Source organism: Vicia villosa, unplaced genomic scaffold (assembly GCF_029867415.1).
Source record: "Vicia villosa cultivar HV-30 ecotype Madison, WI unplaced genomic scaffold, Vvil1.0 ctg.002998F_1_1, whole genome shotgun sequence".
Taxonomy (NCBI): Eukaryota; Viridiplantae; Streptophyta; class Magnoliopsida; order Fabales; family Fabaceae; genus Vicia; species Vicia villosa.
The window spans coordinates 25636-48129 of record NW_026706087.1 but is presented as its reverse complement, the minus strand read 5'-3'; the positions used below and the strand labels follow the sequence as shown (position 1 = coordinate 48129).

At 39.8% G+C, this 22494-nt stretch overlaps 1 pseudogene; it reads left to right on the top strand.

Moving 5' to 3' along the window:
- LOC131640204 (uncharacterized) overlaps window positions 1–22060 on the top strand; it is a 35147-nt pseudogene extending 13087 nt beyond the window's left edge.
- The last annotated feature ends 434 nt before the right edge of the window (window positions 22061–22494 follow it).

Genomic DNA, 22494 nt, shown 5'->3' with positions numbered 1-22494 from the left:
TCTTGAAGTTGTAATGAAACTTGAAATACTATGTAATGTAATTTGAATTTGTATCTTTGTAATGAATATTTGAATGGATGTATGAATTGGAATTTGATAGTATGATTCAAACACTTGAATGATGATTGGTGTTCACATGATTTAGGCTTGAAATTCGGATGATAATGAGCAGAAAAATGTATGGATCTTGAATGAATGGTTGGAAAATGATGGACATTGTATTGTAGAGTTTTTTTTGAAAGGAGTGTTCTTGATTTTTTTGTACGGAGATGTCTCTGAACGGTGAATGAAATTCAAGCCATGTTTGCAAATTATGCCTTGAACGGTGTATGCCCTTTGTACTATGATTAACCTTGAACCAATTACTAACAGTGAGGTCATTTGGACCAATCTCTTGAATCCATCTACCAACCAATGAAGCCATAATTTTAATCCATCAGTCCATGTTGACAAGCAGCAAACAATTTTGAGGACGATCCTGCTTTAAACCAGTTTACTCTTCTAACCACGGTCACACTCTTAGCAGTTCAACCCCGAAGTATGAAAGGCACTAATCCACTGCCCTTATTGATGAATAATAACAAGCCCATATGATAAGTAGACCCCGATCCTTTGTGAAGACAACATACGACCCTGCCTTGAAGGAAAACCTTAGCCTGTTCCATGACCCTTGATCCCTTGTCAGATTATTGATTAATGAATGCATGAGTTATGTTAGATGACCTAATGAGAGGTATGTACATGAGATTATGAAATGCATAAGTCTAAGCCAGATAAAATTGAAAGGGTAGGACAAATTTGGGGTATGACAGCTGCCCCTATTTAATCGTCTTAAACCTGAAGGTGAGATTGGCGCTAGCCTTTCGAACATTCGAGGTAGAAGAAGATTAAATATCAAATTACTAGAAATTTGTCCTAAAGGGAAGATGGTGTAAATGATATCCTTATTTTTTGTATTTTGATATCTGCTGGGGAAAGAGAATTTTGTTTTTCTGGTGGAAAAGTTTACGGATGTAATGGTTGAATGGGGAAAGAGAATAATGACCTGCTGGGAATTGAGAATTGGTTTTACGGTAAGAAATTATGGATGAATGGTGGTTGTCAGGCGAGAACTGACTTCACCGAGGATATCAGACGAGGACTGAAAATGATGGAAATGATTTGCCAGGGCGAGAACTGGACTTTGAAAAAGTTTGCCAAGGCGGGAATTGGACTTTGAAAAAAGGTTTGCCAAGGCGGGAATTGGGCTTTGAAAAAGTTTGCCAGGGCGAGAACTGGACTTTGAAAAAGTTTTCCAAGGCGGGAATTGAGCTTTGAAGGAAGTTTGCCAAGGCGGGAATTGGACTTGGAAAGATGACTACCAGGACGGGAACTGGATTTGAGAAATGATTACCAGGACGGGAACTGGATTTGGAAAAATGATTACCAGGACGGGAACTGGATTTTGAAAATGATTACCAGGACGGGAACTGGATTTGGAAAAATGATTACCAGGACGGGAACTGGATTTGGAAAAATGATTACCAGGACGGGAACTGGATTTTGAAAATGATTACCAAGACGGGAACTGGATTTGGAAAAATGATTACCAGGACGGGAACTGGATTTTGAAAATGATTACCAGGACGGGAACTGAATTTTGACTTGATTTGCCAGGGCGAGAACTGGACTTTGAAATTGTTCGAAAGTTGGAAGGGTGATGGTTCACAACACGGGGGTTGGATCTAAAAAGTTTTTCCGTACGGGGGAAGGGACCACGGAGACTAGTGACGACTAGACTCGATCAAAAGACATCGGTAAATATTGGAGATTCACGAAGATGTTGATGCTGGCGAAGCATAAGAATTACATTAATCCCTCAGGCCAAAGGCGGGGTGTAACTCTTCAAGAGCGGCAATCGTTAGAATTGCCACACACCAAGTATGGTTATTCAAACGGTTGAAAAATGAGATGGGTTGAATGCCCACCCTCATTCACGTTCTAATATGCACGCAGCACGCGGGAAATAACCTCGGAGACAACGATTCTGACAAAGAAAGACATTGTGTCTGATCCACACTGGAGAGAGAAGATGACACTTCTTCTGAGGGTATATATGTTACTTCGTACCTTTTGGGCACACACAAACTGGCTTATGCATTGATGTATGTTTGAATTTTTGTATGGCGTAATGATCCACCTTAATGGAAATGCTACGCTTTTGAAGATGCAATGTTATATGCAATGGATTCTATATGCAAAGTGCCAAATAAAGGCGTTAGCACGGTTATTGGTGTCCGTTGCTTGTGGTCTTGAGCTATCAATATGAATCAGTGTTGGAAAACCTACAGTACCAAAGATTATTGGCACTTGAGGGTTGGAATGTAGCTTTGTTGGGGAGGAAGTGACTTCATCTGACTTTCCCTACATCTTGTATCGCTTGGGGATTGTGAGCTTGAGGAGATTCCCTCAATCCACCATGTTGAGGATGAGAACTTCAGAAGAGGAGACCAGGTCGGGGAATGGGACAACTCCCATGAGAAATAAACTCATGTGCTTGGGGAGAAACCATGGTTCCAGGAGAAATAAACTCCTATGATCGGGGAGAAGGCAATAAAACTCAGAAGATTGTGCCCCAAGCTTCGTGAACTATGAGGGAATTTGCCCCAAAGGATCCTTGGAGAGATTTGTCAAATCTTGACGTAACTGCCCCAGATTGGTTGAACCCAAGAGAGATTCCTCGACTTGATTGCCCCAGATTGATGGAAGCTTGAATGGGTGCTTCAATTGACAGAGTTTTCACACAACTCGCCCCTTGGAGTAATCAGTCTTTGAAGTGAATTGCTCATAGAATCGATCAACTCTTTCTGCAGTTGTTCATTGTTTAAACTTCCTTGATGTCAAGTATTTATTCACAAGTAAAAGATATTTGTTTTGAAAATGATACTCTTGATGCAATGCTTATGCTAGCTTCGAAATCAACGTTATTAAAACAAAGTTGTGACATTCAGTGTTTGAATTATTTGTCATATCGATATCAACGCAAATGGTAAGCAAACATCTAGGAGTCAGTTTTACGCAACTTGGTGTAGTATGCTTTTGAAATAACCCTGCTTCAATTAGGTCTTTTAAGGGTTGTAACGTGGCCTGGTTCATGGTTTTAGAAAGAAAGGATTTAAGGCTCAAAGTCTAACCTAACCCACCCATTCTTCGTGATGTTCTCCAGTCCTAAGTTCAACTTAACTTGATACGAGCGTTCATCCTTCAAAAGGAGTTTGAAATGATTGAGGGATTGATGAGGTCTTCTAGACATGGCAGTCACCTTACCCCTTTTATTTTTGGCGTTTGATCACACGACTTTGTTCTTTTGATGAGGATCTTTATTTTATAATCCTTGCTTTTCGCTTTTGCTTTGCTTTTTTGTATCCCTAACTTTTGCCTGGACAAATTCTTTTGAATTTTATTTTGGAGTCCAGCGGGATGCCCTAATTTTTTCCTAAGTCGCTTGTTTTCAAGTTGTTGACTTAGCGGGCTCTTCTTTCTTTCTTTTTTTTTTGTTTTTTGAACAAGTCGTGTGATCCTGAATCTTTGATTTGCGGGAGGTGATTGTGACTGCCTCATTCTTTGGTTGATGAGGGGTTACCATTGTGGTATCTATTTTCTCAATCTTTTGAAAGATAACCATTGTTGTATCCTTGGACGGACACTCCTGATGAATTTTGATTGCTCGATCAGATTAATTGAACGCTACCCTGCCCCTGGGTTAAATGTGAGGGTTTTTTCTTTGGTATAGAAAAGAAACTCCTACTTCAAGGCTCAAAGGGGTTAACGAGGGTCTATCTCCCTTATATCTCCAGTGTTTGGGGATTTGAAACAATGCCTGTACATCCTCAGCGGGGTTATATTCAAAAGCACATGATTAAAGATTTTTGCAATTATTATTTTTTCATCATTCTCCTTTTGATGTTTTTTGCTTAAACCAGAGTTTGATATCGATAGACAGAAATATGTGAGTGAACACGAATGGATTGATTCGAAACTAGCATATGCAATGTATTTTTATTTTCATTAAAAACAAACAGGTTTTACATGGAAGAAACATTTAACAAAACAAGGAAAATTACAAATGAAATGCAAAAATGATTTGATGATTGCCATAGTTGAGGAGGCTTGACTCCGTCTGGGCTTGTTGATCTTGAATACTTCCTGTAGTTCCTTCCAAACACTTCAGATTACTTCAAAAGAAAACTCCAACAAAGTCACCCAAGAGTTGTAAATTTTGTGTTACTTTAGGGATTCGAGCAATGCGAGTGATGCAATGCTCAAGATAAGAATACGTCTTGCTTATCCCTCGTGCGGGAGCCCCAAGCATATTCATTGAAGAAGTATTTGCCATCAAACATGGAGGAACCTTGCGTGGTCATGAAACTTAGAGAAGCTATCTTTTGTAAGGAAAGCTCGAAACACCAACTGAAACACCAACCCTCAGGGATACAACTGAGCACAAGAACCTTGAGAAGGAGAGGTGCTTTTATTATTATCATATCAATGAGTTTAAACAGGGAATTTTTCGAAATTTGAGACTTTCTGAAATCTGAGCTTTCATTCGGGCAAGGGAATTCCATTCACCCACATGTTTCCTCCTTGAAGGGTTATATACCTCTCGTCGATCAACTGTTGTACTTTGGCTTTGAAAGCGTTGCAGTCCTCAGTTGAGTGCCCTGCTGATCCAGCGTGATACCCACATTGCACATTAGGGTCATACCCAGGTGGAAACGGCTGTGGTGGAGGCTTCAGAGATTTGGGAGTCACCAACAAGCTTTGAACTAGATATGGCAGAAGTTTACTGTATGTCATAGGAATCTGGTCCAACGGAGTATTTCTTCGTTCCAAATTATTTCTAGGTTGGCGTTGATTCAGATGAACTTGTTGATGTGGAGCACATTGCTTTTGTGGCAGATACTGAATTGGTCGTTGTTGAACCATTTGGGGTTGTTGATTGATAGTGGTGGCAAAGACTTGTGGAATATACTGACTAGGAGAAACTCGGACCATCTGATAGTTAGGAACTTGCACCTGAACCTGAGGATAGACATGGATTTCCTCTTCTTCAATCTCAGAAACTGTATTTGTTTCACTTTTATCTTCTTCTGTGAATTCAGAAACATTAACAATATCCTGGATTTTACCCATCTTTAAGGCGTTTTCAATTCGTTCTCCTACGACAACCAAATTTGAAAATTCAGAGGAAGCACATCCAACCATCATGTTCAAATAAGGATCTTTCAAGGTATTCATGAACATGTCTACAAGCTCTCGTTCCAAAAGAGGAGGTTGGACTCTGGAAGCTAATTCTCTCCATCTTTGTGCATACTCTTTGAAAGACTCATCAACCTTTTGAGTTGAACTTTGGAGTTGTAGTCTAGTAGGAGCCATGTCACTATTATACTTGTAATGCTTGAGAAAAGCCTCTGCTAGTTCATCCCATGTGCGGACATGGGTTCGTTCAAGTCGTGTATACCATTCAAGGGATTCCCCACTGAGGCTATCCTGAAAGAAGTGCATTAGAAGCTTGTCATTTTCTGCATACGGTGCCATCTTGTTGCAGAATGCCTTGATGTGACTCATCGGACAAGTGGTACCTTTGTATTTCTCAAAACTGGGGACTTTGAATTTAGCGCGAATCTTGATATCAGGCACTAGGCACAAATCAATAGCATTTAAACCTGAGGAGCTTCGACCTTCTAAAGCATTCAACCTTTCTTCCAGGAGATGGAATTTTCTCTCATTTTCCTCGATCGGGAACTTGAAAGCCTCCAGTTCAGAATCGTTCTCATGACGTGAATCCTCCTTGTTATGAATTTCCACAGGCACAGGTTTTGACCCCCCATTAGCAACAATGGTCGGAGTACCATTAGCCAACTTAGCAACACTTTGTCTGAGCTCTTCTTGCCCCTGAATAACAACATGGAGAGTCTCCAAGAGTTGGTTCATCCTCTCCCCCAAAGTATCCATGTCCTTACGAAGTTCAGCCTGATTTTGTTCAAGACGGTCCATGATTATCCTCTGATTAATCCTTGTATGATACGGATGTAGGGAAGTCAAATTTGTTGATGAAGCAGAAATCTGGATTGAAAAGGACCCCAATAAGCTTCTGATAGAACTATGAAATGCATGATAATATGAATGCATGTTTCATTTATGAGAGATCCTAAAGTCTTTTCACAATCTTTCATTTTCTTTCTTTTTTTTTATCTCTTTTTTTTTGTATAGAATATCTTTTCTTTTCTTTTTTTGATTTTCTATTTCCTTTTCTTTTACATATCTTTTCTTTTCTTTTCTTTTCTCTTTTTTTGGAAATAGACTTTAGGATCTTTCGTAAATGGAGTGGACAAAGCAATGATGTTATGCAATGCAAAAGCATGGGATCCACGGTCCATATAATCTTAGTAACCACCATACAAACTTCTGAATAACTGATACAGGTCAAATGTCACAGGATCAAAGGTCCGACACCTTTTTGAATACCAGGAAAACCAATAGTCACCAACAGAACAGAATAGTCACCAACAATACCTGTCATGTATATCCCACCCCACTCACAGGTGAATCTAGGTCAAGGTAGGTCAATGGCTTCTAGCGTTATCAGTTCTCCTGAAACACCATCATTGTCGCAAATACATGCCAACAACGGTATCTCATTTGAACCTCGACTGGTCGTGGGTCTCATGATCGCAATCAACAGAACCTGACATTCTGTTGGCGTCATGACTATCCACTCTGTCCTAGGTATCCTATGTGTCACTCTGGCCTGGGTATTGGGCCATTTACCTCATAGAACATCCCACCCAACCTGCAAACAGAGAAAATATGTGGTCCCCACGGGGACCCATAATATAGTCCAGATGCATGCGGAAAGTAAACATGATATGCAAGCAGGAAATAAGCATGATGTGCAAAAACATAAAAATAAATACATGAAATAAATAAATGCACGTATAGACAAAACATAGCACACCCAGTAAATAAACAAACAAACGGATAGGCTAGGATCGACTCACTAAGGATGGATCAGCACAGGTCTAGCAACATCCCCAGCAGAGTCGCCAGCTGGCGCACGCTCGCGAAAAATGAACAGAGTCGCCACCAATATATTTATCCCATAAGGGAAAGGGATATCAGATAACCTAACAAAGGAAGGAACAGGGTCTTGCGACCAGAGAATCAAGGTACGGGAGTCGGTTACGCGAGGGGAAGGTATTAGCACCCCTCACGCCCATCGTACTCGATGGTATCCACCTATGTTTGTTTCTATCTAAAGGGTGTGTAACTATGTCTATGTCTAAATGCGAATGCATGCAGAATGTAGGGAAAATAAAGAATTGTACTCGCACGGGCCCTACCCCGCTGCCTACGTATCCTTTTCAGGAATCAGAGTTACCGTAGCTCGGCTCACGATTTTCTATTTGTTTTTGTGTTTTTTAATTGGGCGGAGTCAACGTTCGCGCTTTTGCATAAGGGATCGACCTAGGATGCGTACAAGCGGAAATGACATTGCCCTTAGGTGCCAACGAGGCAAGAGGAAAAGAAATGATTGGTTTGTGTCTTTTAGGATAGATGAGTGATGAACAGTTCCCAATACCGGGCCACTCACCACTTTCTCTACTTTGCTTTAGTCTGAACCATTGTTAGGTGTTTTAAGGTGTTTTTGGTTGTGTATTTTTTAAGGGAATTTACTTTGCGATCCGAATCACATAACAATGTATAATGATCGAGAAGCAGATTAGGGAATGAATCCCACTCACTTCCATCCCATTATGTAATGTTTGAGAAACAGATTAGAGAATGAATCTCACTCATTTCTCTCCCATTAATTAATGTTTGAGAAACAGATTAGGGAATGAATCCCACTCGTTTCTCTCCCATTAAGTAGTGACTGAGAAACAGATTAGGGAATGAATCCCACTCGTTTCTATGCCACTAAGTGATTGAGAAACAGATTAGGGAATGAATCCCATTCATTTCTCTATCACTTTCTTAATGCGATTCGCATCTTCCTTTTATTAATGTTTTAAAGAGGTCGAACAGAAAAAGAATGAAAGAAGGGAACTAATCCTATGTTCTAATCTAAGTGGTTCTAATTCCTATCTATGTACAAGAGGAAACTAAAATGGTACAAACGAAATAGGCCTAAAATAAGGCCAAAGATACAAGCGATAAAATCATACAAGAGTCATACAAAAATAACATGGAACTAGCACAAAAAACAATTCAAGAATTAATGCGAAATTAAACTAAGACTACTATTTTTATGAGTTTCTTAATGAAGAAAACTAAATGTCAAAATTAACCTAAAAAGTCTACTATTTCATGAGCTATTTTTATGAGAAAATTCTAAGACTAAAATTAAACCCAAAAGTGATCTAAACAATCTAACAAGTAAATTTTTATTGGTTTTGTTGTCTTTTAATATCTAAAAACCTAAAAAAAAAATCTAAAAAAGGAGATCAAAATCTAATATTTTTCGTATGGAGTCAGGGGGATGAAAATTGAATACAAGGGTGTAGGCAAGCAAAACGCAGGCCCAAGGGATTAAGGCCCAAAATTGTTTTTGTTGTAGTTTTAGTGTGAACAGATGGGGGTGTATGGGCTTAGTGGGGGTGATGCAACAGTAAATCGTGGCCCAATTCAGAATTTGTTCAAATTAATTCTATCATATGTTCTGCATTAACGTTTCAATTATCACCCAATTAATTGCAATTAATCCTCATAATCTCACGTCAATCTACACTAATTCAGACTTTATGCTTAGAACCTTATGTCAATTAATACATTAATTTAAAAAAAAAAATCAGAATGGGATTTTAGGGTTACCAACTTGTGACGCATCAGCTTTGAACTCCTCTCACAATGTAATAGCGGCCGCAGACAGCTTCTCCGGTTCGCCTCTCCCTTCTCCGATGAAGAACGAATCTCTGGCCACCGTTACCGCAATCAGATACCACGTCACCTCGTCGCCTTGTTATTCTTCTCCGATTCACTCTCATCTCTCAGCCTCTCGTCTTATCCCTCGTATCGGTTCTCAAACTCACATTCCGGCGATTCTTCGCAATTGACGAGAACGAAGGGAGATTCGAATGACACTCCAAGATTCCGGTAAGTTGGATGCGGTTTCCATCCTTCGATTCGTACTCTTCCTCTTCGAGACTCCTTCGCATTCTTCTGAAATTTGAGCGTCGAGATGATGTCGTCGGTTGCGTGATGGAGGTTCGATGATGTGAAGTTGATGATTTTTCGGTTGAAGCTTGATGCGTGGATCAGTGATGATGGAGTCGTGACCTGAAGGTTACTTCGATGAAGGAGATCGTGACGGTGACGCGTTGAAGAATGATGAATACACGGTGGTGATATTGAAGGTGTTCTTTCTGTTACAACCGAAAATTTCTCCTTCTCCGATAATTCTGTTTCGTCTTCTTTTCAGGATTGAAGAATGGAAAATAGAAGGTGATTATTGGTGATGATTTTCTAGAGTATTGAAGATTATCGGAGAAGTGAATTGATTCTTGAATTGGGAGAGAAAGATTGAAGATGATGAAGATTGGAGAAGGATTGTGGATGAGGTGGAAAGGGCGTGGGTGTTATGAAGATGAATGAAGGAGATTGTGAAAGTGATGATGACAAGAATGGTGGAAAGCTGAAGTGGTGAAGCCCCCACTCTGAAGCGTGATGGTTCTGATTTTATAGAGGAGATTCCAGGTTAGTTCCAGTTCTCTTATTTTCTGTTGGTTTTCTGTTCTAGAATCAGTTAGTGATGGCTGGGGAGTCATAACCGATTCGGTTAGATGTTTATTTAAGTCTGTTAGATTCTGTTACAGGTGGTTAGAACTGAGTTAACTAATAGGCTAACCACAAACTGTATTTTTCTGTTATGTTCTGTTGCCTGTGAAACTGAATGGTGGTTATGTGTGAACTGTTTTTGGCTCTTTTTATATATGGCTGCTGCAGGGAGGGTTTTATGGGCTGGCTGCATAAGTATATGTGGGGTTGATTTAGAAGTTGGTTGAACACAATTATGCAGGATTGGTTAATTAGGAGGAAATTAGGAAATCTGTTAGTAGAATTTAGAATTGCTAGTAATTGTAAAAAGGTTCACTGAATGTGCAGGGATTTAATTGGATGTGAAATGGTGTTTTGAATGTGAATCAGGTTTGGGATTTTGCTGTGGACTTTATTTCTGACTTGGTTTTTTTTCTTTGTCTGTAGGTATGTTTTGGTATTGGTTCATACAAGTTTGGCTTAAGGTGTAATGGTGGTTCAAGATGCAGGGCTACTGGTTTTCTTGGAATTATTTTGTAATATATGACTTGAATTTGAATTTGATATGGAAGTATAGATGTTGTACGGAACCATGATGGATTTTTTTTTTCGGTGTATTTGAATTTTTGTAATTTGGGCTTTTGTAATGGATAGTTGTATTTGGACTTGGAATGTATGAGCATTGCTCTTGAAGTTGTAATGAAACTTGAAATACTATGTAATGTAATTTGAATTTGTATCTTTGTAATGAATATTTGAATGGATGTATGAATTGGAATTTGATAGTATGATTCAAACACTTGAATGATGATTGGTGTTCACATGATTTAGGCTTGAAATTCGGATGATAATGAGCAGAAAAATGTATGGATCTTGAATGAATGGTTGGAAAATGATGGACATTGTATTGTAGAGTTTTTTTGAAAGGAGTGTTCTTGATTTTTTTGTACGGAGATGTCTCTGAACGGTGAATGAAATTCAAGCCATGTTTGCAAATTATGCCTTGAACGGTGTATGCCCTTTGTACTATGATTAACCTTGAACCAATTACTAACAGTGAGGTCATTTGGACCAATCTCTTGAATCCATCTACCAACCAATGAAGCCATAATTTTAATCCATCAGTCCATGTTGACAAGCAGCAAACAATTTTAAGGACGATCCTGCTTTAAACCAGTTTACTCTTCTAACCGCGGTCACACTCTTAGCAGTTCAACCCCGAAGTATGAAAGGCACTAATCCACTTCCCTTATTGATGAATAATAACAAGCCCATATGATAAGTAGACCCCGATCCTTTGTGAAGACAACATACGACCCTGCCTTGAAGGAAAACCTTAGCCTGTTCCATGACCCTTGATCCCTTGTCAGATTATTGATTAATGAATGCATGAGTTATGTTAGATGACCTAATGAGAGGTATGTACATGAGATTATGAAATGCATAAGTCTAAGCCAGATAAAATTGAAAGGGTAGGACAAATTTGGGGTATGACAGGAGGTGGTAAAACTTTTGGACGCAGGGATGATCTATCCAATATCTAACAGTTCATGGGTGAGTCCTGTTCATGTGGTGCCTAAGAAAGGTGGAATTACTGTGATTAAGAATGAAAAGAATGAGTTGATTCCCATAAGAACAGTTACAGGGTGGAGAGTCTATATAGATTACCGAAGATTAAATCTGGCAACAAGAAAAGATCACTTCTCGTTGCCTTTCATCGACCAGATGTTAGAAAGGTTAGCGGGTCATGACTATAATTGTTTCCTCGATGGATACTCGGGGTATAATCAGATAGCTGTTGCACCAGAAGACCAAGAGAAGACCGCATTTACATGCCCTTTTGGTATTTTTTCCTATAGAAGAATGCCATTCGGGTTATGTAATTCCCCGGCCACATTTCAGAGATGCATGCAATTTATTTTTGCCAATATGCTTGAGAAACATATGGAAGTATTCATGGATGATTTCTCGGTTTTTTGTAAGTCTTTTGATAATTGTTTAACTAACCTTGCTCTTGTTTTAGAAAGATGCCAACAGACCAACTTAATCCTCAACTGGGAGAAGTGCCATTTCATGGTGCGTGAAGGTATAGTTTTGGGTCACAAAATTTCTCATAAAGGAATAGAAGTTGACCAAGCGAAAATAGAAGTCATAGCAGAATTGCCACCTCCCATGAATGAAAAAGGTATTCGAAGTTTCTTAGGGCATGCGGGTTTTTACCGTAGATTCATAAGAGACTTCTCTAAAATAGCAAAACCGTTAACTACGCTGTTAGTTAAGGACAAAGCCTTTATTTTCGATGAAGAGTGTGCCATAGCATTTGATACTACAAAGCAAAAATTAGTGTCGACACCAATTGTTGTAGCCCCGGATTAGTCTCTACCTTTTGAGATCATGTGTGATGCCAGTGACATTGCCGTAGGGGCGGTTCTAGGACAGCGTAGAGAAAAGTTATTACATGTTATTTACTACGCAAGTCATGTGTTGAACCCTGCACTAATGAACTATGCAACTATTGAGAAGGAGTTGTTAGCGGTTGTTTATGCCTTTGATAAGTTTAGGCAATATCAGTTGGGTTCTAGAGTCATTGTTTATACTGACCATGCTGCCTTGAAGTATCTTTTTGCTAAACAGGACTCTAAACCAAAATTGCTAAGATGGATCTTACTCCATCAGGAGTTTGATGTGGAGATTCATGACAAGAAAGGGTCTGAAAACACTGTGGCCGATCACTTGTCTCGAATGTCACCTATTGAAGAAACAGCAGATACGCGCCCAATAAAGGACGAGTTCGCTGATGAACATATCCTCGCTGTTATTGGTGTGCCTTGGTTCGCCGAATATGCGAACTATTTGGTAGGTGGTATTATCCCTGATGATTTTGACTATAACCGAAAGAAAAAGTTTTTACATGATTGCAAGTTCTACTTGTGGGATGATCCATTCCTATACAAGAAGGGACTCGATGGCTTGATCAGAAGATGTGTACCCGAGGAGGAACAAAGGGATGTGCTAAAAGCATGCCATGACTCCGAATATGGAGGACATTTCAGTGGTGATAGAACGGCTGCAAAGGTCCTACAATCTGGTTTGTATTGGCCCACGCTATTCAAAGACGCTCAAGGCATTGTGAAAGAATGTGACAGGTGTCAAAGAACAGGGAATATCTCAAAAAGAAACCAAATGCCGCAGAAGGGTATACTTGAAGTGGAATTGTTCGATGTGTGGGGGATCGATTTCATGGGACCTTTTCCACCATCTTTTGGAAAGAACTACATCCTTGTAGCTGTTGACTACGTCTCTAAGTGGGTTGAAGCAGTCGCTCTACCTACAAATGATGCGAGGGTGGTAGTAAACTTCCTAAAAACCAATATTTTCTCAAGATTTGGGGTTCCCAGAGCACTCATAAGCGATGAAGGCACCCATTTCTTAAATAAGTTGATGGAGAATCTGTTGAAAAAGTACAATGTGAAGCACAAGATTGCAACTGCATATCATCCTCAGACCAGTGGTCAGGTGGAGGTTTCGAACAGGCAAATCAAGCAGATTCTCGAAAATACTGTTAGTGCTTCGAGAAAGGATTGGTCTTTGAAACTTGAAGATGCACTATGGGCATACAGGACAGCATTCAAAACCCCCATTGGTATGTCCCCGTATCAACTGGTTTATGGTATGGAGTGCCATCTCCCTCTTGAGCTTGAGCACAAAGCATTTTGGGCTACCAAATACTTGAACTATGATCTGGGAAAAGCAGGTGAGTTACGGATTCTTCAACTCCATGAGCTAGAAGAATTCCGTGATCAAGCCTATGAGAATGCTAAAGTCTATAAAGAGCAGACCCAAAGATGGCATGATCAGAGAATAAAACAGAAAGTATTTTGGGAAGGCCAGCTAGTGCTTCTATTCAACTCCAGGCTTAAACTTTTTCCTGGGAAATTGAAATCCCGGTGGTCTGGTCCGTTTGTGGTACAAACGGTATTTCCTCATGGCGCGGTTGAAATTAAAAATCCAAACAATGGAGATGTATTCAAGGTGAATGGACAAAGGTTGAAGCCCTATTATACTGGAGTAGGAGCAGGAGTGATCGATCATTTGCGTCTCACCGGATGAGGTGTAGACCGTCGAGCCATGCGACGTTAAACGAAGCGCTTCGTGGGAGGCAACCCACGCTCGTGTTTTCCTAACGCATTTTCTTTTATTTTGTTCTGTATTATTTCATTTTAGGTGGTCAGAGGTTGGATCGGTAGGAGCGATTTGAGTCAAAAAGCTACGATAATTCGCTTTTGGCGCATACAGTAGCATCCACACGGGTGCCCGTGTCATCACACACGGACCGTGTTGTTTGAAAAGCAAGAGCGGGTGAATATAAATAAATTTAAGCTACAGAGCCAGCAACATGGGTGCCCGTGTGGGGAAACACGGCCCGTGTTGTCTTCAGCATCATCCACAAGAACACGAGCAGAGCTTTAACACGGGTGACCATGTGTGGTCACACGGACCGTGTGACGAGTGCGGGCAAGAATTTTAAATTTTTATTTGGTCACTTGTGTGGGCCCCATCTGCATTATAACACTTCTTCTCCCTCATTCAACTCACTCTCCCACTTCTCACTCTCTTCCTCCATGAAAACCTAGCCTCCACCTTCAAAAACCCACTCTTTCACCATCAACCACTCACTTAAACACCATTGTGCTTTCATTAAAGTTGCTCTCCTCTCCATCCTCTACACTTTCATCGGTTTAGATTTTATTTTGTGCAATTTTAATTTTCGAATTTTTCTTTGTTGTGGTGTTTGTCTCTTGTTTTCAATTTTCTTGTAGAGACCTTATCATGCCTCCCCGAAAAACAATCCAGCGCCCCAACGTAAGGGATGATTTCGCGGAATCCTCCCAACCAAGGCAGAGAGTCCTTCGCGCCCCTAGTCGCGCAACCGATCGTAGTAGGAATCAAGAGGAGAATGCCCATGGCATTATATTTGCTAAACCTAAGCACAAAGCGAGGTATGATGTTTTAGTTCAGCGTAAATTACTCCCAACCCGCTATATCTGTGATAACACACTTGTTAAGTTAGGCCTAAAAGATGAAGTATACCGTATGTTTCACAACATCGGGATGTTGCCCTTTATGCTATTTGAGGCACCCACTTATGAAGGCCTAACTCTTGAATTTTTTAGCACCGTTGAATTTAAATTGCGACGCAAATGGAATGGCTCCGAAATGGAGTATTTTGGTGATCTGGAATTTTTTATGTTTGGTAATAAGCATACTTTGTCTGTGGAAGAGGTTGGGGCGGCCCTTAAACTACCTTCCGCTGGACCGGGAGCCCAACCCGAGACATTTCCTGCTGCTGAATTTTGGGAAGCCATCACAGGATCCGCTGGGTACAACCCTAGTAAGGTCAAGGCCTCGGGGATTCATAACCCTTGTTTCAGATATGCTCAGAAAGGCTTGGCCTTTACTTTATTTGGGCGGGGAGATAGTACGGGGTATGTGCGAAGAGAGAGCTTTTTCTATTACATAATATGATTGATGTAGGACGAGTGAATATAGCGGCTTTTGCTGCTAACCACGTGAAACAAGTTGGGTATGCTTCTTCTGGGGAGATCTCGGTAGGTGGGATGATCTCTCAACTGGCTGATCACTTGAACTATAGTCAGCTCTTGATAGAGGAACCCTCGATACCTGGTAAGAAGATTGACTTGCAAACTCTTGTCAATCAATGGATGATTGTGGTACAGCCAGGGTACTACTCCCTAACTGTTCATGGGCAACATATTATGGCACTACCCGCACCCAATTGTATCTCTATTGCAAATCGTGCTAACTGGTTGTATGTATCTACAGGTCCATATCTAGGCGAGAGCCCTCCACGTGATCATAATTTTTCAGGTGACGAAATGGAGGATGACAATCCAACTCAGGATCACCCTGTCCCGCCTCCTCAGCAGTTCAACCAACAAAATGCTGGGTCGTCCTCCATGACTCCAGATCAATGGGGGTGGGTACAAACAGAGATTGGCGCCCTCCGTACCGAGCAAACAAGACAAGGTGTTGAATTGTTTCGACAAGGAACTGTGGTGGACGATGTCCAAGATATGATGCGACGTCTTATGTTGCACTTTCCACAGGATCCCCCTCCTCCACCGCCGTTTCAGTAAACCAGGTAATCTCCGTCACACTTGAATTAAAACATTGAGGACAATGTTTCGTTCAGGTGTGGGGGAGGTTCTATTTTATTTTATTGCTTTGCTTTCCGTTTTTGAATTCATAGTTTAGTTTGTTTGATTTGATTGTGTTCTTTTGTCTTACTTTTATGTTAAAGTATGTTTCTTTCAAGTTTGTATGGTGCAGTGCTGTCATGGTGTTACCAGGTGATTGATACAAGTCGGAGGGGAGCAAACTAATAGCTAGTGGTTAAACAACACACCCCATACTTGATCTCCGCAGGCACCGCGGAAGTTGACACAATCAAAGAGGAGAAGGTAGGACGCAAAACATCAACACTGAACCAAGAGAGTAGTATGGTATATTTCAGTTGAAAGGAAACCGCATTACACCAAGAGCACCTCGAAGCATGTAAGCTCAACCGACCCGGTGAGATTTCAGAGCCAAATTCATAACTCCACATGAGAGTCCAGTCAGGTATGGCACTATTCACTTTGATTTTGCGTATGTTCTCATAACACAAGCACACTACGAAAGCGCACACTGAGGCAAGTTTTTTTTCCGTAACCCCGAGCCTTTCTAACCATCCTGTATGCATGATATCCATAGTCAACCCCCTTTGAGCCGTAATGTTTGTTTCGTTCATTGTTGTTATTCTCGTTACCACCCACATATTCACTATTCATGTTATCGCTCGGCATTAATGTTATTCTCTTGAAAGACACGAAAGAATCTAAGTGTGGGGTTGTAAACCATTGAGAAAAGGGCAAGTAGAAAAAAATCGAAAGAAAAAAAGAGATGAATGTTGAACTTGTGAAAATCCAAAGAGAAAGTTGGAAAAACAAAACGAAGGAAAAATCCTTAACCCTTGCCCACTTGTATGAAAGACCATATGAATGACTCTAAAAAGCTAAAAACAAGATGTCGAAGGTCTTAACCCCATTCTTACGATTCAAACCACTAAGAGTAGAAATGTGAAACCAACATGAATGTCGAGCACCAAAACCTTTTGTTATCCCGTTCCTTGTTTACCCTACCGAACCCAAGCCACGTTACAGCCCAAAGACCTCATGAATGTGTGTGTAATCTGTGTGTAGTGATTCGAGAATGTATTCAAAGTTAAAAGTAATATGCATGCCTTGGTATTGTGAGTGTAAACACTTTAACCCGGAGAGATTTTGTGAGACTATGAAAAAGCTTGCAGGTGAAAAAGTGCTCGAAACTGATAATGTGGTCGATAGATTGACGAAGGATGCCATAGACTCGGTTGCTAAGTGAAGGTGTTTTGCGAATAACCTGATTGTGTTGTGGAGAAAAGAATCTCGTCGGTGACCTTTGTTTCGTCTCGATACATCACTTGAGGATAAGCAATGAGATAAGTGTGGGGTTGTGATCGGTCACCATTTCTAGTAAGTTTTCGCACCTTTTTCCGACAAGAATTCATGGTCTTGGTCACACTAAGTGGCATTTGCATGTGTTTTAAAGTAAGTTTTCGTATTTTCGTTTGTGTGACATTGTTGCATATTAATGCATTATGAGTATTACAAAAAGTGTCTTTTTATGCGCTGGTTGGTGGTGTTGTTGGCCAGGTTGATGCATAGGAAAGATAGGAACTTGTGGCGCGCACGAGTGGATAAAAGAAGCCGGAAAAAGCTGAGTACAGAGGTCAACACGGGCACCCGTGTGGAGCAACATGGCCCGTGTTGAAATGTGGCTGGAAGAGTGATTTTGGATCTGAAACAGAGAATCCACACGGGCACCCGTGTTCACAGACACGGACCGTGTGGAAAAGTGCCCAAAAACGTGTTTTTGAATCAAGAGGCAGACGAACAACACGGGCGCTCGTGTGCAGCAACACGGCCCGTGTTGATGATGCGTGCTGATTATATGTTTCTATGTTTTCTCGCTCCAATGTGATCATTAAGGATATTTTTGGTATTTGGCTTCAACCTAAATGGAAGATAGATTATAAAAACAACCTCAGGGCAAAGAAAAGAGCACTTTTTGGGAGATCATAAGAGAGAATTGCAGAGAAGAAAAGAGGACTGGAACGAGGTTTTGGAAGACGAAGAGATTCAACGGTGGACACCATTGAAGATCTGAGTTCTCCCAATTAATTGTAATGTCTAAAATTTTCCACTTGTGTTTCTTGAATATTATGAGAGGCTAAACCCCCCAATGCTAGGGGGGTGTCCCTGATTCGATCTGTAATAACTCTGGATTTGGTATTTCGTTGATTTAATGTTCGTATTATTCAATTCGATTGTATAATGTTTATAATGCTTTCTTTATCGGACCAATAAGGATTGTTATGCGGTTAACAATTCGTAGGACTACGATTGTTAAGGTTTGTATACAATTGAACCTTATAATTATCACCTAGGACTAGGGATATAGTAAGGTTATTTAGAAATTCTTGATAAATGAACGATTTGGTTTTCTCTTATTTCTCTAAGGACTTAGGTAATCGGATTTTAAACCAAAAGGTTTTCGCTAAGGACTTAGGAAAATCATCCTTGAGAATGAATAATTGAACCCTATGAACTTGTTAAAGAGATCTTCATCCAGAGGAGTTAGAGAGTGAATCACACATCCTACCTTAGCATTATTTTCTTATTATCAAAAGCTCAGTTTTAATTTCAGTTAATTCTTAGTATTTTAATCTCTTTTGTTAATCATTTGAAACAACACCCTTATGCTCTTTTGTTTAATTGACTTCGTGCAATAACTTGTATTTCCTACGCAATCCTCGTGATCGATACATGGGGTAAAACCCATTATAACTACATCGGTGAAAATAGTACGCTTGCTATTTTTACGATCAAGGTTTTGGCTACGACACGACACATGGCCGGACCGACCGACCTGCTCTGATACCACTATTGTAACACCCCAAATCTACCCCGCAAATATACACGGAAATCAGAGTGCAAAATCTCAAAATATACATCACATTTGATGCGTCACAAATATCAACTTAAACAAATCATATACATGCTCACATATAAATAGATACATAGCAAGTAATACGGAGGAAACTCATATTCATTAAACCCCAATACTCAACTAGTCATAATATCACAATGGAATAACATCAACAATAATATTCAAGTCATGCATGCCAAACATGGGCAACTAAAAATCTGACATATCTCTATACGACATAACAACATAATCCAATAAGAGATAACAACATCCGAATATAATAGCAAAACAACAAGACAATAGAGCATAGTCAAAACAAGCTAGACGTCCCCTGAGTGCTATGTATCAGAGCATAGACACACCAACACGAGCTAAAAGGTAAACGTCTACTCCACGTCGCTACCTGCACGTTACCAACAAAGGGTAACATTCAAACAGAAAGGGTGAGATATCATTCATTATAAAGAAACGTATGATAATATTCAAAGCAAGAGAATAGATCATACATTGGTCACCACTTCTCATCACAACACTCAATACAACAATTCACATCACATAATCAACTTATGAAACGACAACAATGTCAACAATCAACCATGACAATGCAATATATACAATTCACAAGTAAGTTTCCAACATATCACAACAAACATCTCATCATCAATTCATCACATCACATCAACATAATCAAATAAGACACAAATGCAATTCACATGTGACTCGACTTATGCAAATGCATGTGGTACCATTTGGAGTAAAACTCCCACCGTCACAAAACTTGCCATTGGGCACACCGTCGCTATTTGCCATTAAGGCCACTGTCGCTTTATGCGATGGATGTGACTCAATAAATGTAACATCCATATAAACACAACACACATAACAAACATGATGTCACAACATTGTCTAAATCACCATCGAACATTATCAATATAATGTCGAACTTCCACCACAACAAAATCATTATAATTCATAAGAATGCATCACCCCACTTCACAATACATCACAAATTCATCATATTACAACAAACATCAACAATTCATCTTATTACCAACAACAATCACAAACAATAAATCATTTCACTTAAAGAAAGCTTCAAAAAGGTTCCTACAGATTTTCAAATCATATTCCTTAGAAAGACATCAATTAAAGCTTCACGAAGGATAAAACGGAACTTAAAAGGGAGTTACGGATCAAAAGATATGAACATTTGAAATTTCACAAAACAGGCCTTTCGCCCGGCGGAAACAGTCACTTGCCCGGCGCTCGGGGACAATAAATTCGTCACAAAAACTCTCGCTCGCCCGCTCGACTCTCCTGGCGGAACCATGTGGGCGCTGGCTCGACGCTCTACACCAGAACCAGAAAAGTCTGTGCATTTTCAGCACTTCGAACACCAATCCCAAATTCGATTTCAACCATTCAAACATCATTTTGTCACATGTTATGGGTTATTACTCATGTTTCTAGACAAGGGTTCTCATACAAACATCTATAACATGATTTGTGGCACAATCTAAAGGATTCTATCATAAACCCTAACAATTTCAAATCATACATTCATGGAGAAACAACATATGATCAAACCCACCCTAAACATCATCATACATCCCTTTAGCATGAAATAATTCCACCCTTACCTTGGGATTTGGATTGAAGCCAACTCGAATCTTCAATCTCTCTTTCTCTTTTCTCTTCTCTTTTCTCTTCTTTCTCCAAAATCCCCAAATGAGCTTCTAATTCTATTTTTCTATAAAACCATTGTTTTGTTAAACCCTTACTATATTCTAATTGCTAATGGGACCTAATTAACACCTGTCTAATGCTAATCCTATCATAGGCCCAATAACTAGTCTAATCACCAACTTATGTCATTAGTGAAATTCAATAAATAACATAAAGCCACATAAGCACATATACACACTTAATCCACATAATTCACAAATAATAAATTAAAACATGAAATAATAAATACGGGTGTAACAGTCATCGTAGTCACTACCGCAAAAGGTGAATCTGTAGCACAACGTACTCAAACTGGATACTCAAACTGGATGGAGAATGTGCATAGACTATAGGGAATTAAACAAAGCCACTCCCAAAGATCAGTTCCCTTTACCTTTCACAGATCAAATGCTCGAGCGCTTGGCCAAACACTCCCATTTCTGTTATCTAGATGGGTACTCTGGATTTTTCCAAATTCCTATCCACCCCAATGATCAAGAAAATACCACGTTTACATGTCCTTATGGTACATTTGCTTATAGAAGAATGCCTTTCAGACTTTGCAATGCACCCGCAACCTGCCAGAGATGCATGATGGCAATCTTTGCTGATTTCTTAGATGGGATAATGGAAGTCTTTATGGAAGACTTCTCTGTCTGTGGAGAAACTTCAAAGGATGTTTAGCAAACCTTGAAATGGTACTCCAACGACGCGTTAGCGTAAATCTAGTACTCAATTGGGAGAAATGCCATTTCATGGTCTAACAAAGGATTGTGCTTCGACACATTGTGTCTGACAGAGGAATCGAAGTGGATAAGGCGAAAATAGAAGTTATAGAAAACCTTCAGCCTCCCAAAACCTTTAGAGAAGTAAGATGTTTTCTAGGACATGCCGGTTTTTACCGACATTTTATAAAGGATTTCTCTAAAATAACCACACCATTAACTGATTTGCGGATGAAAAACGCTGAATTCATATTTGACGATAAATGCTCTGAAGCGTTTCAAGCACTTAAACAAGAACTAATCTCTGCGCCAATTATGCAACCTCCAGATTGGAGTGAACCAATTGAAATATTATGCGACGCAAGTGATTATGTTGTAGGTGCCGTCTTAGGTCAACAAAAAGATAATAAAACTCCATGTCATATACTATGTGATTAGAACCCCTAGAAGAAGCCCAAATGAATTATGCCACAACTGAAAAGGAACTTTTAGCAGTTGTGTTTGCGTTAGACAAATTCCGTTCTTATTTGGTGGGAGCTAAAATTGTCATCTACATTGATCATGCCGCTATTTGATACCTCATGACTAAGAAAGATGTCAAGCCTAGATTATTGAGGTGGATCCTACTATTACAAGAATTTGATTTAGAAATCAAAGACAAAAAGAAAACCAAAAATGTCGTAGCAGATCACCTTTCTAGACTTGAAAATCTGAAGACCGAATAAGTACCAATCAACGACGATTTCCCATACAAAAAGATTATAGCTCAATTGGAAACCAATGAGGTCGAACATTATCAAGCCAACGATTTAGTAGAAGTGGCATTAGCTCACTCTACTGCACCATGGTAAGCTAATTTTGTAAATTACCTAGATGTCGGTGTCCTTCCACCTGAGTTAACATACCAGCAAAAGAAATAAAAATTCCATGACCTTGAGCACTACTACTGGGATGAACCTCTCCTCTTTAAAAGAGGATTTGATGGAATCTTATGTCGTTGCATGCCCAATGAGGAAATCAAAAGCATAATAGATCACTGCCACGCTGCATCTTATAGAACTCACTCAAGTACATCTAAAACCTGTGCAAAAATCCTACAATCTGGCTTTTATTGGCCTAATCTATGGAAAGATGTGCACATCGATGATTTAAACTGCAA